Source organism: Schistocerca serialis, chromosome 8 (genome assembly GCF_023864345.2).
Source record: "Schistocerca serialis cubense isolate TAMUIC-IGC-003099 chromosome 8, iqSchSeri2.2, whole genome shotgun sequence".
NCBI classification, from domain to species: domain Eukaryota; kingdom Metazoa; phylum Arthropoda; class Insecta; order Orthoptera; family Acrididae; genus Schistocerca; species Schistocerca serialis.
The window spans coordinates 204587788-204602559 of NC_064645.1; positions in this window are offsets into that span (position 1 = coordinate 204587788).

Consider the following 14772-nt stretch of genomic DNA (forward strand, 5'->3'; position numbering starts at 1 on the left):
AACCAACCATCGAGCATTCCAGAATGGACCAGCAAAATCAATGTGCAAGCGTTGCCAAGGGGAAGTGGCTTTTGGCCATGCAAAGACTTTCCGCGGCGGTGCGGATTGTTGTTCGGCACACGCCGGGCAAGAAGAACACATATTCGTAATCGCAGCATCTATTCCGAACCAAGTACAGTGCTGACGAGCAAGTTGTTTCGTTCGCACTATACCCCAATGTCCTTGGTGAAGAAGCCGTAAAACAGAGGACTGTAACGAACGTGGGACCACGACTCTGGACTGATCATTATCAGAACGCAACAACAAAACACCACGTCGAACAAAAAGTCTCTCCTTGTGAGCAAAAAATCGGCGAACCAACGGATCCTCGATCCGAGACTTTGACAAAGGCCATTGCGTAGCAACAAAACGCAAAACAGTAGCAAGGACAGGGTCAGCAGCTGTGGCTGTAGCTACACGACGAAAATCAATCGGAAACGATTCGACCACTTCATCGGTTTCCGAATCAATGAACATGCAAGCAAGTTCGGAAGAATCGAATGCTTTGTCCTCAGCAACCGGCAAACGGGACAACGCATCGGCGTTTCCGTGCTTAGCAGTGGACCGGTACAAGATATCGTAGCGGTACTGCGAGAGGGAAATAGACCAGCGAATGAATTTCTGCGCTGTACGCGGAGGTACAGGCTTTTTCGGATGAAAAAGCGATGTCAAAGGTTTGTGGTCTGTGATGATGGTGAAGTGACGACCATACAAGAAATCATGGAACTTAGTAACACCAAACACGAGAGCCAAAGCTTCTTTCGCTATCTGCGAGTAATTTCTTTGCGCAGACGAGAGCAATTTGGACTCAAAGGCAATAGGGCGATCATGGGAGCCAACTTTGTGCGCAAGCACAGCACCGATCCCGAAATCCGATGCATCTACCGTCAACAAAAGGGGTGTCTGGGGATCGAAAGGCTTGAGGCAAGTTTTAGAAAGCAACGCCGATTTCAACTGGCGAAAGGCGCGTTCGCATTCCGTCGTCCAGAGAAACGGAACATCTGTACGGCGTACGCGATGAAGCGGAGCTGAAATGAAAGAGGCATTGCGAACATTCACTCACACCTTGTGATGCGAGATTGTTTAATGTTCTTGCGACCTCATCACGCAATGCGTGGGGAACATTGCGCGCTCTGAAAAATTTCGGTTGCGCGTTTACTTTCAGTTCCAAATGTGCTTCATAGTTTTTAGCGCAACCTAAGCCCGGTGCAAAAATGTCTGCAAAGTCCTCACATACACTAGAAACACTGTCTGTAGGCACAGTTTGATTCACTGATAGGACCTGATTTACTATAGACATGTTAAACAACTGAAATAAATCTAAACCAAACAAGTTCACTGCAGTAGAAGAACGAAGAACGTAAAATGACACAAGTTTTGTATGTCCTTTATATGTTGCAAGAAGGGTGCACTGTCCTAACACAGGAATTGTCTGTCCTGAATATGTGGTTAGCTTAACATTTGCGGAACGCAACGGAGGTTTGCCCAGTTGTTTGTACGTGTCGTGATTGAGCAATGAAACTGCAGCTCTGGTATCGAGCTGGAATGGTATGACCTTGCCATTAAAGTCCAAATCTACAAAAAGTTTATTGTCCTGCTGACGACAAGGGCGACTGTCTCGTGCAATTTGAACAGACACTGGTACAGAATCACTTGCTAATGGACGTGATTTCCGGCGACTTCGACGCACTGTTTTTGTGGGACGAACACAGTCACTGTTAGAAAGAATGGCACTGGACGAAGCGGAATTTACTACATGAATGTCCATGGGCGAAGGTCCACGAGCCTGAGTGTCCTTGGTTCGATTCCGGCGCGAAGCAAAGGGCCTGGAACGATTGTGATTGTCTGATCTGAGCTTTTTCTGGCAAACACTTTGAACATGTCCTTTCCGATTGCAGAAAAAGCAAATACTTGGCGTGACGGGCAATGTTCACGCGAATGTCTAGTAGCACACCGCGGGCATGATTTCACTGCATTTGTGGGCTGGCGCGGCACACGTGGCTTAGAGCGCGGCGGCAGCTGCGGTTGTTTGCGCGAGGGCAGTTGACCGGGCCGCGCAGCTCGCCCGGCGGGCCGGTTAATGTTACACACTGCTGGCGAAGTTTCAAAAGAGTCCTGAGCACAGTCAAGTGTGTCTTGTCTATCCAATATGTCTATCACTTTTTGAAAGGAGGGATTAACTAGTTTCAAAATTTGCTCCCATATGCGAACATCAGAAACGTTCTGTGCAATTGCATCACGCACCATTGTATCTGAATAAGAAAGACCACAGTCACATTCAAAGGCACAGTCCCTAGTAAGTCCTTGCAATGTTGCTACCCACTCCCTATTAGTTTGACCGGCCGTACGTTTTGTACGAAAAAACGTATACCGTTTTGCAACCACATTAACTGTTTCTTTGAAATAGGCGTCCAATGCCGACAAAAGTTCCTCGTAGGACAGAGTTGCTACGTCGCGTCGGGGAAACAATTTCACTATCACACGGTATGTGGACACACCGACACAAGAAAGCAAAAACGGCTGCCGCTCATTACCTTGAATTCTGTAGGCGGCGAGGTGGAAGGCGAATTGACGGGACCACTCTTGCCAGGACTCGTGGGTTGCATCAAAGGGTCGGAATTGAGGTGCAACAGCATGTTGTGGCTGCGGTAGCGATGAAGCGGCGGCCGCCGCATCGGTGTGCAGTGCACGTTGACCCTGGACGAGCTGTCCAAGAGCATCCAATAACGCTTGCGTCTGCTGATTCTGCAAGCGATAAAATTCGGACAGTACATCTGGAGATTGTGGCGAAGCCATGACACAAATAAATTAGGGCAAAGTAAAACACAAGATCCTTTGTAGAGTCGTCGCCAATCTGTAGTGACGTAGCAAGACTGTTACGCCACTTGAGGTAGCCGATTGAAAGAAAGGCATGCGTGCACACACGCCGACTGGCGTCAATTCTGGAACAGGATAACTATTGAATGGTAGCAAGAAAAGTACGTAGCTGCTTTATACTTAACTTTTATTATGTGATGAATACAGCATTCTTCTTGAGACAATTATACTATAACTCTCAAAGTAGGTAAGGCTAATGGCGCCTTGCTAGGTCGTAGCCATGGACTTAGCAGAAGGCTATTCTAACTGTCTCTCGGCAAATGAGAGGAAGGCTTCTTCCATATGGTCGCTAGCAATGTCCTCGTACAACTGGGGCGAGTGCTTGTTCGTATCACGAGACCTGCCTTGTGGTGGCGCTAGGTCTGCGATCACACAGTGGCGACACGCGGGTCCGACATGTACTAAATGGACCGCGGCCGATTTAATCTACCACCTAGCAAGTGTGGTGTCTGGCGGTGACACCACACGTATGTTCGGAAATGAATGGTTTCCATGCTAGAGATCATTTATTCAATGATATATGGTTACAGAGACTGCAGTCTAATACGCGCTGTACTATGCAGCTATTGTTACAGTATTTTCCACGTTCCATGTGTCTCAACGCATGTTCTGTCTCACACGTTCACACCGGCCAGGCTGCATTCGAACAGTGTCAAAGTCAGCATGAATACGCTACTCCATTGTCTCCTCATCTGGAATGGACTTTGCATACACGATACTTTTGAGATGGACCCATATCATGGGTGAGATCCGGTGACGAGTGGGCCATGCAACTGGGCCCTATAAACTAATACATAGAAAACTAAATATGGCAAAAAACATTAACCAAGGTGACAATTGTCATGAGGTACAAAGGTTACGTACGTAAAATTACACTGTGAGAAAGCAATGGTCAGAATTAAGAGCAGATGTGCTCAAGTCAAAAAATAAAATAAAACACGTTCCACCCTTGGCACTTGTGCCTAGCTAGCAACAGCATCAGAGTGGTCGGCCCAGTGGCTTACATTGCTGCCACGAAAAACAATACCAGTAGAGCCGCCTATCGGGTGCGGACAGTGACATGTGCCCATTTGAATATTATAGCAGAAATAATTGGAAAAAACAAAATACAAAGGAAGAGAGCTTATTGTATTTTTGAAAATCCACTATAGTCAAACAAATTAAGTATAACTAAGAGCCATTTATTAGACTTTACAGAAGTTGATGTTACGCACAGAACAGAATAATAAAGAAAAATTATACAAACAGCTGCACAATACAGAAAATATCTGCATGAACGTCACTTAAGTAGCACACATCTATGAGATTCGAAGAAAATGATGTTTCGGAACCAGAGACAGGAAAATGCAGTAAATAATAGAGGAATCAAAATTCCGCGAGGAGTGCCTTAAAACCATTGAAAAAATTTATGTTACGCTGTTGTAACTGTTCACTGAGGATGAGGCCATCGTTTTCTATGTTATTCTGTTTTTTACGTAATATTAATTTTTATATAGCCGGCCGGTGTGGCCGTGCGGTTAAAGGCGCTTCAGTCTGGAACCGCGTGACCACTACGGTCGCAGGTTCGAATCCTACCTCAGGCATGGATGTGTGTGATGTCCTTAGGTTAGTTAGGTTTAATTAGTTCTAAGTTCTAGGCGACTGATGACCTCAGAAGTTAAGTCGCATAGTGCTCAGAGCCATTTGAACCATTAATTTTTATAAAGCCTTAAAGATGGCTTTTAGTTGTACTTAATCTGCTTGACTACCGTATATTTTCACCGGCCGCGGGGGCGGAACGGTTCTAGCCGCTTTAGTGCGGAACCACGCGGCTGATACGGTCGCAGGTTCGAATCCTGCCTCGGGGTTGGATGTGTGTGATGTCCTTAGGTTAGTTAGGTTTACGTAGTCCTAAGTCTAGGGAGCTGATGACCTCAGATGTTAAGTCCCATAGTGCTTAGAGCCTTTCGAATTGTGTATTTTCAAAAATACATTATGCTATCTTCCTTTTCATTTTACTCTTAAAACTTACTCGTTTTTTACGATTATTTCTGTTATAACATTTCAAATGGGCACATATCACTGTCCGAGCCCGACCGGCGGCTCAAATTGTATATTTCTTGAGGGTATTTTTGTTCTGCAACTATGGACACTATGGCCCCACAAATGAAGCAACTTGTGTAGTTTTTATAGAAACAATGCAAGCAACTGCCCCGACCAGTCTGATGGTGTTCCTAGCTAGGCACACGTGCCAAAGGCTGGAACGTTTTTTATTCTATTTTTTCACTTGAGCATACCTATTCTTAATTGTGACCATTGCTTTCTCTCAGTGTAATTTTACGTAAGTAACCTTTGTACGACATGACAATTGTCGTCTTGGTTAATCTTTTATGTCGTACTCAGTTTAAGGAAGGGAAAATTATTTTCCGAGTGTGATTCGCATGAGGCATACTTAGAGCTACTGCTGGACAAGCATTCCAACAATATTTTTTGGTAAACATTCTCCTAGGTTTTTTCCAGTTTCTACATCAACATATATACTCCGCTAGCCACCAAGCGGTGTGTGGCAGAGGGCACAATTCGCGCCAAAGTCATATAGACTGTGTGTCTGGAGATCTGTTCCAGTGGCTGCGGTAAGGTCCCGAGCAAGGCTACCTGCAGTACTCCGTGGCCATCTGCGGGCACTGATGGTGAGATATCGGTCTTCGTGTGGTGATGTACACTGTGGCCGTCCCGTACTGTAGCGCCTGGACACGTTTCCTGTCTGCAGGAATCGTTGCCATAATCCTGAGATCACACTTCGTGGCACACGGAGGGCCTGTGCTACGACCTGCTGTGTTTGACCAGCCTCCAGTCGCCCTCGTATTCTACCTCTCATAACGTCATCAATATGTGTTCTTTGAGCTATTTTCAACACACAGTCACCGTTAGCACGTCTGAAAACGTTTACACACTTACTCGCTGCACCGTACTCTGACATGCACCAAGACACCTCTACGTATGTGCACTACTACCAGCACCACCATGCGACGACCTCAGGTCAAATGCACCGCATGGTCATACCCCGAGGTGATTTAAGCCCACTAAACACCCACCAGAGCGTTGTTTCACCATGTATCAGCATTATCCTTAATTTATGAGCATGAGTGTAGCATAGTTTCCTTCATTAGTAACGAGGATGGAGGTCGGAAGTTTTGTTGGTGAAGTACTTACAGGTCTGTATTGCTGAACACGAAAGGTAAAGAGAGGCCCGTTTTAGACAAATTTTTTAATGAATTAGCGCTTAAACTGAAAACCACACAACTTAAAAAGTTCATTTAATAGTAATAACTGTAACAACTAACATAAATTTCGACAAGGACAAATTTGAAGAGTTCGCGAATATTTGCGACCATTAGATATTGTATTCCGGCAGAAGCCAGCTTAGGCTGTGAAGTTGTTTTACCACTAAAATAATGTTCAATACCTTATGTCTCAATTTTTCAGTTGTGCAGTAAGCAAATGCATTTAAGAATATCGACATCGGGCATGCTTTCCTACGTAAAGGAGCTTGAAGGCTATCACAGCTGAGGTTTCTGGGACTTCCAACAAGCAACAGACCATTGCAGGTTAAAAAGTATTTAGAGAATGTCATTTTCATTTTTCTGTTCTTGTAAGTGTAGTTTTCGGAGGTAGCACTTGGATGACAGTAGCTATTATGAAAGTTTGTCACGCGGAAAGCGTTATATCAAAGACAAATTCAACAATTCTTTATTCCAGTGATGATCTAATATTGACTTATTCTTCGTCAGAATCTAACTAATGCCATCGTAAGATTTTAACGAACTTAACAAAAACGAATAAACTTCATCATATAGAATAATTAAAGTTTTCGTAAAACAATAGTGTCAGGAATTTCGAATCTTCCATCTGACAACTGCAGAAACAAAGTTGAGGACGTGGATGTTCCGCCATTGTTCCGTTTACCATTACCACAAACATAAACGTTAAATTAAATTGTAATTAGCATCCTAAGAGTCCTTGTAAAACATAGAACCATAAAGTTCGTAGTGCATGAACGTAGAGCCAGAATGGACGGAGCAGATAATTCGTATACCTTTTCCGTGTACACTTCTCACGCAGTTATAAAAATTGAAAGTATTGTAGCTTCCATCCGCTATTTCTCTGAAATCAGTGACGTCCGGAGTTTTCATTTTCGGCGATCTGACCTCATTTGTGGAATCTGGAACACCTGGAACTCCAATTTGAAACAAAAACGCTAGGCTTTTAAAATGACTTATCAGTGACACATCTCAGAATAATCAGAATTCAGTAAAGCATATGGATTTATATTTTAATTTTTTGTAGTAGTTGAGAGTGGTTTTGGGAGGTCAGAGTGTTGTTAATCGCTCATAGTTTTATTTTTCGGCAACTTCAGCGTGAAATATATGAAAAATTTTAACTGATAAATTTAATACCACCTTGACTTTCAGAATCAAAATGTCTGCGCTGGCCATTCCTTAGCTCCACGTTCTTATCACGTATCTCTCGTGAGGGCTTCATAAAAACCAAGTGCGACACTTTTCTGTAGCTGCTACTGTTCTATCCTTCAACACAGCGTGGCTTTAGCTGGACTCTGAAGGAACGATCTGTCAGTATGGCTCCGGGCCCTGGACTACATTATCAAGTTAACAATTTAGATCCGGAGTTGTAATTTGTCTTGCTTATTACTGGCTTCTGGACATCACTCTTAAAGCAGTCTTTGTTCGCCATTAACTTCACGCGACGGCAGTGCTGCCTACCAGAGAGTGGCACAAACGATTGCCGCGTGAACATGCATTTTTTAAGGAGCTGAGTTATCTTGTGTCAAGAGGAACCTTTCTTTTCTCAAAATGTGTGTTGCTACAGTTACTGAAACATGGGAGCTCTAAAAGCGGCACTGTGTATAGCATTTCATATTAAGAGAAAGCCACCCTGCGCAACTCCTCTTTTTGCAAATTTATATCAAATTGTTTTAATCGCCTTGGCATTGCCCGCTACCATCCTCTCAGTTGCACAAGATTACGCGGGCCTTAACCTTGGGAGGTGTTCCTAGCTAGACTTCCAGGAAAGTGGCGTCTGTGTTTGTAGGAATTACTTCACCAAGAGGAATGAGACCCGGTGAGAGGATACACAGTAGCTCAAAGTTTATTGTCCCGCGTGGTTGTGCAAAGAACCTCGCCATCGACCTTGGCGTGAAAGATTGAGTGCTTGTGCGAGTCAGCATTCCATGAAACGCTCCAGTTTCTGCCTGCAGGCTGTATACAACAACAGCTCTTGGATTCAGTTATAAATATTAGTATGTTGACTGTGAGTAAATTGAGAACGTTGACAGGGGCACAGTTAACGCGTTCACACTTGGTTACGTAAGCAAATTTAGAGGGTACTTACAGCGACATTAAAACCTTTCGATGTTTCTGTTGTTCCTGAGAACTACTATCAAATGGATCAAATATAACCGAATGTTTCAGTTGATGTAATAAAAAGTTAAAACAACTGCCACATTGTGGCTCACGTTCGCGTCTTATGTTCAAATTTTTAGCTTATGTGCAGAGTCCGCCAGAAAAATGTGTACACTCTTTGTCAGGGGCTATCTAGATATCGATATTATCGTTCGATTTGAGTTACGGGTGTGTTGTAGTACGGCCTTTGGCTCAACAGATGTTAGCACTTCCATGTCGATACTGAGAAGGCGAGATGGCTGGAGCACGCTTGACATTCGAGGAACGAAAATGTACCATAAAGTGGTTTTTCAAGTTTGATAAAGCCGTTGAAATGCAACGTCAATGGAGGCGGGAGTTTGAAACAGAACCGCCAACCCACCTAACTATTAACTGCATCATTGTAAAGTTTGAATTGCATGGAACGATTTGTGATATTCACAATGGAAAATAAGGAAGACAACATAGAGCTACAAGTCCTGCTTCGTCGGCTCTCGTGTTTGAAACGTTTGTTGTGTGTGGGATGCAATGTGCACGTGAAGTAGGGGTTAGCAGTACAAGTGTACGAAGAATTCTGAAAACCTAAAAGTGGGCATTTTGCATTCCATGATTACTGCACGCGATTAATGATGACGACCCTGATCCCCGAATGCAATTATGCGAATGGTATCAGCAAATGGTAACTGATGACGAACAATTTGTGATGAAGGGAGTGTGGAATGATGAGGCACAATTTAAACTTGATGTAACTGTGAATCGGCGTAACAGTGTCTACTGGGCACCGGATAATCCGCATGTTTATGGGGATAAAACGGTGAATCTACCAGGAGTTCATGTGTGGTGTGGACTGTCATCTAGGGGCTTAGTTGGACCCTTTTTCTTTGATGCTACTGTCTCTGTCACCTGGATATGCTACGCACATCAATTTTGCCAGGTATACGTGCGGTTTATACGAGTTTTCAGCCAGGATGACAATTTTCTGGGGCATTGGATTGGACGAAGAGTGCCCATTGAGTTCCCTTCACGGTCGCAGATCTAACACCTATGGACTTTTACTTGTGGGGACCTGTGGAAGATAACGTCTATTGACGTAAGCCTCGTACGATAGAGGAACTTCGCCAGGAGGCTACAGCAACATGTGCAACGATCTCCTCTGTAACATTGACTGACGCAGTTGCGGCGACCGCTCGTCATTCTGTTATGTGTATAGCCGCCAACGATGAACATTTTTAACATTTAAAGTAACCATGTGCTAAAATGAAGGTTCCACAACATGCGTGATCAACTATTGAATGTAAAATAAACACGTAAGCAATACTTTTCGTTCCGTAAAGTGTGTATACATTTTTCTGGCGGACTCATTATTTTAGCCTCGTCCGCATTTCTAGCTAGATGTTCAGTGTAGGTGGCTATGACGCGGAGGACGCAAGTTCGAACCTCAGCATTGCCAAGGACTTTTCCTTGGTGGGAGCACTAGACTGTAGTACACTCAGCCTCGTGGTGGCAACTGAGGAGCTGCTTGACTGAGAGGCAGCTGCTCCAAGGTCTAAACGTCGACAACGGCAGGAGAGTGGTGTGCTGACCACTTTGGCTACAGCCTTTATCCTGCATTGTCGGCAGGGTTAAGTACGGATTCGGCATGGTTAATTTTAAGGGCTGGCTGGATGCCCTTCCTGCCGCCACCCCATACCCCCAGGACGGAATGAGTGTACCCCAGCTGTCTGCGTTTAGTGGAAATCATGAAATAGTGTGAATGTGTTTCAAATGTCTGCGAGTCGTGTAACTGAGGCGGGACTTGGGGACCATCCTGGTATTCACCTAGGAGGATGTGGAAAACCGCCTAAAAACCACATCCAGGCTGACCTGCACACCGGCCGTCGTCGTTAGTCCGCCAGGCGGATTCGATCCGGGGCCGGCGCGCCTACCCGAGTCCAGGAAGCAGCGCGTTAGCGCTCTCAGCTATCCTGGCGGGTAGTGGTGTGCTGATCACATGCCCCTTTATGCCACATCAGAATAAAACACTTGGCACAGGATGACGCGGCGGCCGGTCGCCATAGTCTTCAGGACCTGATCCCGGAGTTTCATTTCATTTGATTTCAGCCCCGCGCCATACAAATGGTATCACAACTGGTTTCGACTTTTCAGCGAGTCATCATCAGATGATCTGAAAGAACATAAAAGAACTGTGGTAAAACACTAGGAAATGAAATTACAAAATCAAATTAACTTCCGTACACAACTTGAATATATTACACTGTTACATAGTAACTCGTCAAATTTCAGCCCAAAGAGGTAATCACAGTCTTTTGGAACTGAAGGCTGCGATTAACTACGTACCAACATTGTTAAAATTTAAATAACGAATATGAGATAAAAATGAAATTCGTGCGCTAAAATGTCAACTTTCAAATTATTCATTCTTAGGCAATCCTGAGTGGCAGTTTTATTTGAGAGACATTCTGTAGCCGATTGTCGATTGCTTAATGTGTTACAGCCTTTGACTACGTGAGTGAAAGCATGTCTGCTAGTCTGTACTTTGGAGGCAGTGTTTATAATCTATTCAAAGGACTTGCACCGGCCGTGTCGCGTTTTTGTGGGCCCCACTGAACTGTGGACAAAGCATTCTGTTTCCCGTTCCACTCACGGCTTGTCTCGTACCGCCACTTCCACGTACTTGCTACGAACGACTGTAGTGGCAGTTTGGTTATGGGTTTTTCGTATTTGCAATGCAGTTACTTTCTGATGGCCGTTCTCATGCAACGAGCTGCGAAATTTAAGGTGAGGTGGAGTTTTGCACTTACAGCTGGCCTTAATACAGTGATGGGAAAAAAAGTCGCAGCAACAAAAAGGAATTAATGTAGAGAAATGAAATTTCGAGAATATATTTGTCGAGGTGAAAACTTTCAGTGGTTAACGTTGCAAGTTCATAGTTTAATGTAAGAGCGAGATAACCCATTGAAAATGTCAAATAGTGATACATTAATAATTATTGGGCAACAAAGAAATAATTTTTGAATGTTTCGAGCAATTCATGAGGCAATTCCTACTAATTTTGGGTTGAGAAAAACAAATATGACAATGAAAAAATTTTATTAGCTCTAGTTTCTGTGATATACACAAGGCGGAAGTATTACATATTAACGGATTGAGAGAAAAGGATAAATTTTAATTACATACATGCTAACAACAATGAAAGTGCATTTGATTTTTTTACTAGTAATTACATGCTAAGAGTTCTAAATTGCTGGAAAAATACTTCGCAGATGGTCGTGTCTGAAGAAAATCATGTGGTGCCCATTGACTTCGTCGTCTTTTAGCTTGCCTCTTGTAACGGAGTTCCGCAGAATCCCTACACAAAGACCAACAGTAATCCGCAAGCATTACTTCATTCCAACGGCCCTGATATCTTTGTTCCATAACGGAAATGTCCTGATGGAATATCTCACCATGTTCATCACTAACAGCTCCACAACTAGGAGGGAAAAAGTCTAGGTGGGAGTGGAGAAAATGGATCTTAAGGGACATGTTGCATCCAAGGTTATGGTATTTTTGCAGGAGCACTGTCACCAAATGCTTGTAGTTGTCATCTCTTCTGTTGCCTAAAAATCCACGAACAACACCCTTGAAGGCTTCCCAAGCTTCCTTTTCTTTCCCCTCCAAAACTTGGTCAAATGCAGGATCCTTTACAAGTTCTCTTATTTGTGGTCCGACAAAAATGCCTTCCTTAACTTTTGCATCACTTAATTTCGAAAATTTCTCTCTGATGTACTTAAAGGCCCGTCCTTTTCGGTTCATAGCTTTGACAGAGTTTTTCATCAAACCCAGCTTGATATGCAGGGGAAATACATGTAAATTTACTATTTTAAAGTCGGAAACATTTTCATTGTTGCCCAGTGTAACATGCGTTACGGCCAGAATGTTGAATGCAAGCATGCAAACGTGAATGCACTGTGTTGTTCAGGTGCTGGGTACACATTTGTCGTATGGAGTTCCCTGACTGTAGCACTTGGTCGGTCAATACAGGGACAGTTAATGCTGTTTGTGGATGAGGCTGCAGTTGTCCGATTGTGTCCCATATGTGCTCGATTGGAGATAGATCTGGTGACCGAACAGGCCAAGGTTACGACAGTGGTATGTGGGCGAACGTTATCCCCTGCAATGCTGTTCATGTGTGACAGCACAACAGGTCGAATCACCAGGTTGGTGTACAGTTTTGCAGTGGCGTAACCATGAGAGAGTTCCTGCCGTCATTCGAAACCGCAAAATCGCATCGCAGACCATAGCTCCAGGTACAGGTCCCACGTGCCTAGCACGCACACAGGTTGGTTGCAGGCCCTCAAACTGGCTTCCGTCTACCCAGCACGCGGCCATCTCTGGCACTGATGCAGACTCAGCTTTCATCAGAAAACACAACAGACCTCTACCCTGCTCTCAAATGAGCTTTCGCTTGACGCTAGTCAAGTCGTAAATGGCGGTGGCTTGGGGATAGTGGAACACACGCTACAGGGCGTCTGGCTCAGAGATGTCCTTCAAGTAACCGACTCGTAACAGTTCGTTGTGTCACTGTGGTGTCAACTGCTGCTCAGATTGCTGTTGCACATGCAGTGCGATGCGCCAGAGGAATACGCCGAACACGATGGTCTTCCCCTCTCAATCCGGAGCCCAGGTCTTCTCGCGGAAGTTTTTCTGCAGTATTGCAGTAGGAACATCCAGCTACTCGTAGTCCTATTACATGACCCCTTTCGAAGTAAGTGTGGTGTTGATAATGGCATCTTTGTTCCCTTAAAGATATTCTTAACTAACATCAATTCACCACGTCGAGTCTCAAAGATAATTAACGCTCACGACCGTTAGAGTGCGTATTTAAAGCAAACGTGATTTGCATCCTCATTGTGGCGTTACTAGTGCTTTTATCATGCGACTGCTTCAAAATCTGAATAAAAGCCATCTTTAAGACGTATAAACATGTCTACCAACATTCCCTTATGTCGCACAACTCCTCCTTGGTGCTGCGATTTTTTTCCGTTAGTGTATTTTGTTTGAGGAATTTTAGATCTTTAAATATACGTTCACTTACATTCAAATTCAACTTCCATTGTTCAAAGAGACAGATTATTGTCCATGCATGTGATACAGTGTCGCTTTTTCACTCGTTCATCCGTATGGTAGACGTACTGGTTAAATGACATTGCTGTTAATTTAAATATGTTCAGGATTTGTTGATGTGCCTAGAGATTTTCTTTGTTAACTTTTTATGTATCTTGGCCCCGTGTATCACGTGATCCATCACAGAACAAGAGTAATCTTTCATTTGTTATAACTTAAGAAATGAGTGTCAATAATCGGGTTTTAATTAAAATATTTACGATTTATTTTGCTTCCCAGTCTGGTGGTTAGCGCTGCTGACTCTCGATCACTGGGCCCCGGATTAGATTCGCGGCCGGGTTGGGATTTTCTCCGCCCGGGAGTGGGTTTGTGTTGTCATCATCATTTCATCATTATCGACGCGGAAGACGCCGAAGTGGCGCCAAATAAAAAGACTTGCACCGGGCGACAGAACACGTCAGATGCGGTCTCCCACCCAATAATACCATACGAACATTTCACATATCACAGAAATGTGTGCTAAAATTCGACTGCACACGTCTTTTGAATTCACTCTGTATTTGATCTGTGCACAAAATTTATTGTAAGTCTGCCTACACAACGAACATTAATCATTGTGAGGCAAAACTGCAGTCAGTAGAAGCCTTTTTCAGTTCTTTGCATATCTTTACAACTAGATGGGTAAATGCGGCTGCTGGGATTCCGACACTACTTGATGTTTATCAGATTATGTTCTACGTGATAATTATGTTTCATGCTCTTCTATGGACAGATGTTTTACACTGAGGTGATGGTTCAAATGGCTCCAAGCACTATGGGACTTAACATCTGAGGTCATCAGCCCCCTAGACGTAGAACTACTTAAACCTAACCAACCGAAGGACATCATACACATCCATACCCGAGGCACGACTCAAACCTGCGACCGTAGCAGCTCCTAGAACCGCTCGGTCACAGAGGCCGTCTACACTGATGTGACAAAAGTCATGGGAGACCTCCTAATATCGTGTCGGAGCTCCTTTTGCCCGGAGTAATGCAGCAGCTTGATCTGCCATGGACTGAACATGTCCCTGGAAATCCCCTGCAAAAATACTGAGACATGCTGCTTCTATAACTGCGAAAGTGTTGACAGTGCAAGATGTTCTGCACGAACTGACCTCTGGATTATGCCTCATAAATGTTCGATGGGATTCATCTCGGACGATGTGGGTAGCCAGATCATTAGCTCGAAATGTCCAGACTGTTCTTCAAACCAATTGCGAACAATTGCAGTGACGTGGCGCATTTTCATCCGTAACAACTCAATCGTTGT